Here is a 9,560-nt window from a genome sequence, read left to right on the forward strand (position 1 = left end):
CGGTTGTTCTTTCCATTGGCGCTTCTTTGCTTGGACGAAGCGACAGGAGTGTGCGCTCTGCTGTGCAAAATTTTCTTCAAGCAAATGGCGCAGTATCATTCTCACATATCGGCGGACACCTGAACCGCGCCGTAAGATATATGAAGACGACGCGGATCCTGCTGCCGCCGAACTACGCAAATGTTCAATAAAAGTTTTTCACTCACTCAAGAAACGCAGTGACTCCCATTATAATTTCGTTTTCCCGCTCTCAGTCAGTACGACATTCAAACATTACAGGCATTGTATACAACTATGCACATTAAGCCATTGTCCCGTCTTCGATCTCCAAGTTAACAGGACCCTTGTCCTTCAATCTTCCAAACTATCAGACTACATACTATTGCCACTCCTTTTCCCGTCAAAACTTTCCTGTATCCAGTAATTAACCGCCAGTGTCTTGGCCACTCCCCCGTAGTGGGTATGTGCCAGCAACGTCTGAGGCCTTCCGTCCTTCCTTCCTTCCTGCAGTGCCGGTTCTCTGCCGTCCGCGTTTTAAAGCGTCTTCAGTCCAAGGCTGCTGCGGTGGATGCCCACCGAGGACCAGGCGGATCCACCCAGGGGACTAAGCCGGCGCCGCCCTTGTCTGAACCTCCGCAAGGACCGTTCACAAAGGGCATCCAGGGTGGTGTGTGCCCAAAGGCGACGCAGATGCTCCCTGCCGCCACCAGCACCCACCAATGGCGCAGCCTCCTGCTCCACCAGCAACGGCCACGGTGATGCCACAGCAAGTCTCCCCAGCACACGCACCCGGGCTCCCTCCAGAAATGTGCCGTCCGCAGACACCTCCTCGAGGAGGTTCACTCACCTCCGGGCGAAAATCATCGGCACGTCCACCAGGGAGTACGATGAGGAGTGGCAACGAGTGCTTGACAAAATGTTGTTTGAGGAACTCCGAGATGAGCTGGACCGGTGCAATCTTGAAGGCAGCCGACGCGCCGGCCATTAACCCACGCGGCGATATTTCTGCTGTAACGAGTCTGCTTGGTATACGGAGTCGCACCTACCTGAGTCATCGTTTATGGATGGACGGGCCCAGATAAGAATGCAGGGAAAAAGCATGATCAAGAAAGAACTCGGTGCCACGTGTCGCCAGGGTACAAGATAACCTGTCGCCGCCATGGTGAAGCTCAGTCTGCTTTCATTAAACGATAATTATTATAATTATTAAACAGTTTTCACCACCTTTCTGCGTGTATTTTATGCGCTCCGCGTCCGCGTGCTTCTGTGCTCAGCGGTGGCATGTTGCGGTTTTACAAGGATAGTTGGTTAGTGCTTCTGCCGAGATCGTGATCTCATCGTTGCTGGCGTCACTGTCCATATTGTGCGTGGCACCGAAAAAAAGATCGTAGCTAGGCACTAACCACACGCAGCTGCTGTGAGGCACGCACCTGAGATGTCCTGCCCGAACCGCGCCGTAAGTACAGGGATAGAGGAGGGAGTGAAAGAAGAAAGAAAGAGGAAAATGAAAATTGGATTTTGATGAAAGGCGCGGCGCAGCAGCAGAACACCTGTGGCTCCGCGCTACCTATAGCTAATATTGAAGCTGACCTGGAATTCAGCGACTCTAAAACACCCATTCGAAATTTGGCGAGGGGCAGAAATATCTCACAGCGTCACGGTTGCTAAATCGGGCCACGGGGCGAGGGTCTACGGATGTGGAAATTGTCTTAGTACCGGCACACTCTGGGAACCCTGGGAACGAGGCGGCTCACATGAATGCTCGATGTTTCGTCAGCCGAGCAGGTGAGCCGGACGTTTCGGCGAGGTCCGCGAGAGATGGGCTGGAGTCCTTTCACGACATCACTACCCATTACAAACTTGAGCGGAGAATTTAACCGCCCTAGACAAGCAATTTGTGAAGACGCAGGAAAGCGTCTGACGAAGATTGCAGAGATCTTTCTATAACACATACGTGTTAAACAAAACCTACCCGGATGTTCAGCCGGAATGCAAATTGTGTCAGGAACTGGAAACCTATGACCACATATTATGGAGCTGTAGCATAGAGCCGCCACTGGCGGATATGCGTGATCCTTCTCTCGAGCAGTGGGAGGCAGTGTTGGCCAGCTCAGACCCTGTCGTCCAGACAAGGGCCGTGGAGGGGGCTACCTATGTCGCCCTCAGCCATGGGCTGATGGCCATCTAGCATGGAATCGTCCGCATATGCGTTCTGACGAAAATAAAGTGTTTCCATGCATGTGGCTTGGTGCAACGATTGATTATCGACGCTTACCTTAAATGCGCCGCTATATATATATAGAAAATTAAAATGAAAATTGTTTTTTTTTTGGAGGGGGGAGAAGGAAATGGCGCAGTATCATTCACATATCGGCGGACACCTGAACCGCGCCGTAAGGGAAGGGATAAAGGAGGAGTGAAAGAAGGAAGAAAGAGGCGCCATAATGAAAGGCTGCAGAATAATTTCGACCACCTGGGGATCTTTAACATGCACTGACATCGCACAGCGCACGAGCGCCTTAACGTTTCGCCTCCATCGATACGCAGCCGCCGCGATCGGGTTTGAATCAGGGAACTCCGGATCAGTAGCCGAGGGCCCTAACCACTGAGCCAGCGCGGCGGGTATCGAATTTCGGTGTAGGTGAAATATTAGACGTTACGTTCTGTGCGATGTCAGTGCACGTTGAATAACCCCAGGTGGTCAAAATTCCGGAGCCCTTCGCTACGGCATTCCTCATAACTTGAGTCGATTTGGGATGTTAAATATCTATAAACTGTAAACCGTAAACTGTTGGAGCACCTCGTCCTCAACATGCTGAGCTGATATACAGTCGACCAACGATTGTCCGCACACCATGCTCGGCTATCGGTTTTTGAGGAAAAGAAATAACGCAATAGCTCTCTCAGTTCTCGATGGACACCTGAACCGCGCCTTGAGGGGAGGGTGAAAAAGAGAAAGATGTGCTGTAGTGGAAAGCTCCGGCGTATAAAAATTACGAATAAAAAATTACGTGTAAAAATTGATATCTGCCTCGCTTCCCACCCGCCGCGGTGGCTCAGTGGTTAGGGCGCTCGACTACTGAGCCGGAGTTCCCAGGTTCGAACCCGACCGCGGCGGCTGCGTTTTTATGGAGGAAAAACGCTAAGGCGCCGGTGTGCTGTGCGATGTCAGTGCACGTTAAAGATCTCCAGGTGGTCGATATTATTCCGGAGTCCTCCACTACGGCACCTATTTCTTCCTTTCTTCTTTCACTCCCTACCTTATCCCGCCTTCATCCCTTCCCTTACGGCGAGGTTAAGGTGTCCACCGAAATATATGAGACAGATACTGCGCCATTTCCTTCCCCCAAAACCAATTATTATTATTATTATTTAGACAATTAATTATCGGCCGATTGCTTTAACCTCAAATTTAGTAAAGCTAATAGAAAGAGTAGTACACAGTCGTCTCACAGAGCATGTTCATCACGTTAATGGCCTCAGCTCCACACAGATTGTCTTTCGCCGCGGTTGTTCCATATGGTCCGCGCATGTGGATCTCGAGAGCCGAATACGATTATCAATGCGCAATACAGAAGTTGCGGCCTTGCTGACACTTAATATTGCTAAGGCCTATGACAGCGTTGAACACACGGTCCTTATTAACAATCTTGCTCAGCTACATCCACCGCACTACATCTAGGCTCATATTTGTGAATTTTTAAAAGATTTTTCTTTCTGTACAGACAGATCTTTCTGTTCTAGTACCTATGTTTAATCAAGAGGTGTGCCGCAAGGATATGTTTTGTACATACTGCTTTTCAACATATTGGTTCGGGACATACCCATTCATCAGACATTGCAGTTTATGCATACGCAGATGATATAGCTTTTTTTCGTATCAGCAAAGGATATTCATGCACTATACGAGTGTTTGCAGGCATACCTGAATGCTATTGAAGTCTGGTTTAACCAAATTTATTTATCACTTAATGTCAGCAAATGTGGCGTGCTGGTATTTCCGCCCGACGCTCATTTGTACATCTCGCTCCACTCCAATTCCGCTGGTGGAGTCGGTTATATACCCAGGCGTTACTTATGTTTAAAGCATGGACTGGTGGTAGTGGTTTTATTAAAAATAATAGTAAAAAGGAAGGAAAAGATTTTTGCTAGCCCCGGCATCTGCCATCGATACTGAAGCACCTGAGCTGGGGCAGCGGAAATAAAGGATAAGCAGGCAGAATGGAGAAATGAAATGAAAGGTGAGGGGACAGGAAGAGAGGATAGGTGAGCGTTCTGGTCGAGATTGGCAGCGTTTCAATGCAATTACTGTCGGCAGCGTTCAAAATTCGACAGTGTCTGTTTCAGGAGATAGCGTTTCACTTTCAGTAAGTGGCGCTCTATTCTCGACCCCCGTCTCCGTCTCAGTTGACATTGCATGCTCACCCCCGCCGCGGTGGCTCAGTGGTTAGTGCGCTCGGCTGCTGATCCGGAGTACCCGGCTTCGAACCCAACCGCGGCGGCAGCGTTTCGGTGGAGGCAATATTTACGTACATTGTAAGATTTAACTATATAACCATCAATACATCCCCAGAACTCGCATTGGCAAGCTTAAATTTTAGTACAGTTGAAATCTGGGTCAGTTGGTACACGTTCACGAACAAAAAACAGTAAAAAAACGAGCACAGCGAAAAGACGCACACACACGACGACTGGACGATTTGTTAGCTATTAAACGTTTTTGCTGTCGTCAAAAACGTTACCCCATCTATTTTCTATGGCAGTTATATGTGCTCGATGTGAGCGACGGAAACATAAAGAATGATTTTGATACATATAGGAAGAATGGACCAATACCTGCAATATGTCTATATCAGTACCTTAAAGTTTCCTGTATTAAAAATTTCTGCCCAAGAATGTTGGACATGCGTCCCCATCACTTGCGGCGACGGCGAGACAACCAATACAGGGAACAGATCATATCGAAACGCCCGCGAACTTAGCCGTCTGCTGACTTTGCAGTGTAATGGGAACGGCCGCGTAGAACGGGATCCATCCAGCACCAGTCGCTCCCCGGCACGCCACTATGAAACGCCTGAGACGTATTAGTCGTCTACACGGGCACAGCAGTGCACTGCACTACTTGATGGCCTTGTTGGAACAGCCGCCGTTGTTCACAAACCGCTGTGATGGAAACGGCTCATGCAACAGCCGTGGAAACAGCGTCGTACGCCTTCCATGCATCGGCGTCGCCGTCTTCCCGACGGGACGGCGGGCGTCTCCGCCGTTATTTCATATTAAATGCACTTACGCGCTTCTCCCTGACAGTGCATATAATGAAGGTCGTCTCCATTTAAGGAGCGAACTATAGAGGAGCAGGATGCAGTCGTAAAAATCTCGCACAATCTGAACCACCCAAGACAACACTGAAATATCCTGAGGACATACTGAGGATGTTTTTTTGAGGACATTCTTTATCCTCAGGACATCCTCAAATGGTCCTCAAAATGTACTAGAAAGGTCCTCATGTCCGGCCTCAGGACATCCTCAGAATAGCCTCAAAAGGACAATTTCTGATGTTTTGAGTACATTCTGAGGAGGTTATAACTGGTCAAGCTGCATAAAAAAACGCGAAAAATTTGTGCAAATAATTTATTCATTAAATTCCTCAGCTGCTTGCTGCCATTTGGTGTTATCCCGGTGTGCTTCACGGGCTCCTTTACTGCTCTTCTGAGCTGTGACTGTCTTCTGTGGTGCCTACAGAAATAGAGATGGAAAATCAGAGATGGAATACGCATTTATGAGGACACACATTTACAAAACCAAAACAAACATAGTAGAACACCGGAGCACAGGCAAACCATGTTATTATTTTGCATGTTGTGCATCCAAAAAGGAAATAATTCATGCAAATAATAAATACTTGCACATAAGTAAAGTGTATATTTGGGAAGAAAAGGCACACAAACATCCAGCCATATCAAGGTGTGTTGTTGGGCAAGCTGGTGAGATATTCAGAGGGAAAACAGTGCAAAAGAAAACACACAGGACAAGAAAGACAGACAAACTCGAGCGCTGACTAACAACTGAGTGTATTTAGTGCGAGAGCGAAATAAATACTTGGAAAAAATGACAAATGCGCCGGCGCAGGAAAGGAAAAAAAACAGCCATAGGTGAACTGGTCAGTCGATCATTTCGTTAAGCTATTCACTCCCTTCCTCTTTACATTTATGTTTTCATAAAAGGACTCCGCACCAAAACAGGCAGCAAACAATACAAGACAAGCGCTTGTTCCTTCTCTCTTACTGCATGCTGTCTGTTTTGGCACTAGGTCCTTTTACGAAAATATGCACCAACTAGCCCCTCAGCAAGCATTACATTTCTGTTTCACACATTTCCTAAAGTAAATAGAGAATTTCTCGTCTTTTGTGTACAAATGCCCCACTGACATGAACAAGAAAACTGAGAAAACCCTCAGTAAAATTTAATAAAATCCCGCCGATAATTCTGTAGCACACATAAATAGTACTGGCCAAGTTGAAATGCAATGATGAGAGATACTGCTTGAAAGCATCCATTTGGAGTTGGAAAAAGATAGCATGCCACCCGCCATAGAAAAAGCCTTCAGCTTCTGCCACTGTGGCATAAACTCATGGTTTATACAGTCAGTTATGCTGATATTTCTGAATGAAAGAGGGGAAAAATAATGGCATCGCGTTTAAAAAAGAGTTTCAAAGCTTTGCGTGAAACATTCTCTAGTGGCCAGGCACGCAGACTAGACAGTTGTGATGCTCTATATATGCCAAGCATTGATGATCGGCATGGAGAGGAGTACAGGTCCTCGAGCTGAATGAACTTTCTTCCTACAACGCAAGGTGCTCCAGTTGGCAGATGTGCAAAGCTCTCGATGACAATTATAGATCCATCTTGCAGAATGCAGCAGCTGTCCTCTTGCCAGGGGCAAGGACTACACTGCCTGGCAGCTTCACTTTTTTGAACTGAGGCCCTTGACATGGAGCAATAAGGGGCCCAGACTCATGTTGTCCAGTGAGCAGTGGGAAGTTTGGCATCTGCTGAGCCTCCTTCAGTACAGCTCCTTGCTGTGATAGTCTGTTAGAGAGCTGCTCAAGTGGTCGCTCTGGTTTTCGGAGCAGTCTTTTCAGAGCAAACATGTGGTTCTCAAATGGGAACGCACTCCATGAATCCAATGGCCCCAGGTGCTCAACATCGGATGCCAGATGGTATAGTCCATGCACATTGTGCGAAGCATGCTCCTTGCCATATATCTTCGTAAAGCCTTTAACAAAATGGTTCAGAAGCTGCCCTGCATACTGCACTTCCCTTTTTGTGCCATTAGGCATTGAAAGAATGGTAATAGCAACATGCAAAGCTAGAAAATTCTCATACATCTGTGATGGAAGAAGCGATGACAGGAGCACGGGTCCCCCATACAGCAAAAAGAAACGAAACTCTGTGGCCTTCCAGCGATCCAGATCTGTGAGGCTACGAGGCTTTCGGTTAAGTTCACAAGGAACAAACGGTGCGGCCTTGACATTTCTCACTGACAGTTCAATGCGGACTTTGCTGCCAAGCCTTATAGCTTTCGGGCCACGGAACCACAATACAAGCAATTTGTGCACCACGCCTAGGCAAACGAGGTGCATATAATCTAGCGGGACATCCCTCACAATGTCTATTGGCAGCTGCTCTACAATACTGCTTCCAGTATGATACTGCTCCTGCGACCTCTGCCTAAAACTGCAGTCAGTTCTCAGCTCACTGCTAATGTTTGGAAAACAGACTCTTCCTTCAATGTACGCACCCTTAACAGTGCACTTCGTGCAGCTGTAATAGCCCGTGTGGTTTTTGACTCACAAAACAAATGCCTTTGCAGGCGCATCACACACAATGGCTTTTAGCTTTACAGGTATTGTGAAAGCTTCAACAGCAATTCCTGTAGATAAAAGAACATTTAGCTCTTCAACAAAGCTGTATAGGAACTCATTTGCATCTCTCGGCTTGCTGTCACCGAAGAAAACACTCGTCACAAATGGTGCCGCATGCTTGAGGTTGCTTATGCGGCCGAGAATTGTCCAAAACTAGCCTCTAGAACTTTTCGATAATGGTAGGCCATCAATATGAAAAGTCATATTCAGTTCCGGCGGCAGGTCTCGACACTGTCCCAGGATTTCCCGTATTCCTGCTTCTACACCGAAGTGGCGGTACTGGCCTTCCGAAATTTCGGAAAGTTCATTCGATTTTTTCGGTGTCTGTAGCAGCGCTCTCGCCGATGATGGGAGAGAAGAAAAACACTTGTGGCTGCGGAGCACTTTCAAAAGTGACGTGACAGCAGCATGCGATGACCCAGACTCCACTGCCCAAGTTTGAAGCTGGTGGCGGAAAGTCGCTACGTCCTCGTCAGCGCGTTCATGATCGGCTTCGTAATCAAACCTGCCGTCAACCTGAGGACAAAGGTCCTGATCGGAGCTTAAATCTACAAAAACCGATGAGGTCCCAGCTTCAGCATCTTGACTTGTGGGGTCTGGGGTCGGCACATCCTCAGTATCGGGCACAAAACGTTCGGTCACACACACATCACGCTGAAGCTGGTTGCACTGTTCTGACAATGGATCAGCACCAGCTTCGGCACACGCGGGGAGCTGCAGGCTAACGTCAACCCGTCTTTTCCTAGTGCGGCGAAACTTTCGCGCACGACTTTCCGTTGACATCGTGCAAATCTAAAAGGCTTCACTCACTTTTCTGAGAGGCATCCATCGCGGAATAACACGCACGTGCGAGTAGCGTGCGTGCTTCGCCGTCACGGTTATCGATCACGACGTTGCGGATGCAGGCTTGGCTTGGCTTAAACGAGAAGCGGCAACACACGGTAATGATGATGTTGATCGTGCGATGCGATGTTAAGAGGCAATAAATATTGCGGAACGATTGACTTTGTGAAAAAGAACATTTTTTACTGAAATAAAAACACTGTAATTTGCCTACCCAGCAACACACAGACGGGCCCCCGGATTCAAGCCCGCTTTCCGTGATCGGGCTAAAATCGTGCTCCTTCGCCAAACGAAAAGCTAGCGGCATTGCGTACAACACGTAGCCTTGCATGAAGGAAAACGATTTGCAGAAGCTTTAATCGTGCGCGATAGCGTCGTCACATGAAAAAACGGCAATCACAACTACGGTAGACCAGAACTCATCGATTTTCTCAGGACATGAACCAGCAGCGATGCGGGTGGCTGAATACGGCGTTGCACGAGCCTTACCGAAACCGCACCTCAAGCTTTTTTCTCTGTCGTTGGCACGCAGCAAGCGTTCTCTGGGCTGCAGTTAGAACAATCGTGCATGCGCGGTAGTCACCTAAAGGCGGTGGTTTCTCTCGTTTCCGCGTGCAGCAATTTGCGGTCTAAGCGCGCTGTCGTTGAAAAAAACTGCATGCATACTGTCAATGGGATAAAACTTCAGAGCGCCGTCGCAGTAATGCATCACAAATAAAACTTAATGGAAGTAAATGCTTAGAAATCAAATTTCACACACACACACACACACACGCACGCACACACACACAC

The 9,560-nt window shown here is 47.9% G+C and overlaps 1 pseudogene; it reads right to left on the reverse strand.

Moving 5' to 3' along the window:
• Nucleotides 1-5,729: 5,729 nt before the first annotated feature.
• On the reverse strand, nucleotides 5,730-8,679 carry LOC144105740 (uncharacterized; annotated as a pseudogene).
• Between the last annotated feature and the right edge of the window lie 881 nt (nucleotides 8,680-9,560).

This window comes from Amblyomma americanum, chromosome 9 (assembly GCF_052857255.1).
Source record: "Amblyomma americanum isolate KBUSLIRL-KWMA chromosome 9, ASM5285725v1, whole genome shotgun sequence".
In the NCBI taxonomy this organism is placed as follows: domain Eukaryota; kingdom Metazoa; phylum Arthropoda; class Arachnida; order Ixodida; family Ixodidae; genus Amblyomma; species Amblyomma americanum.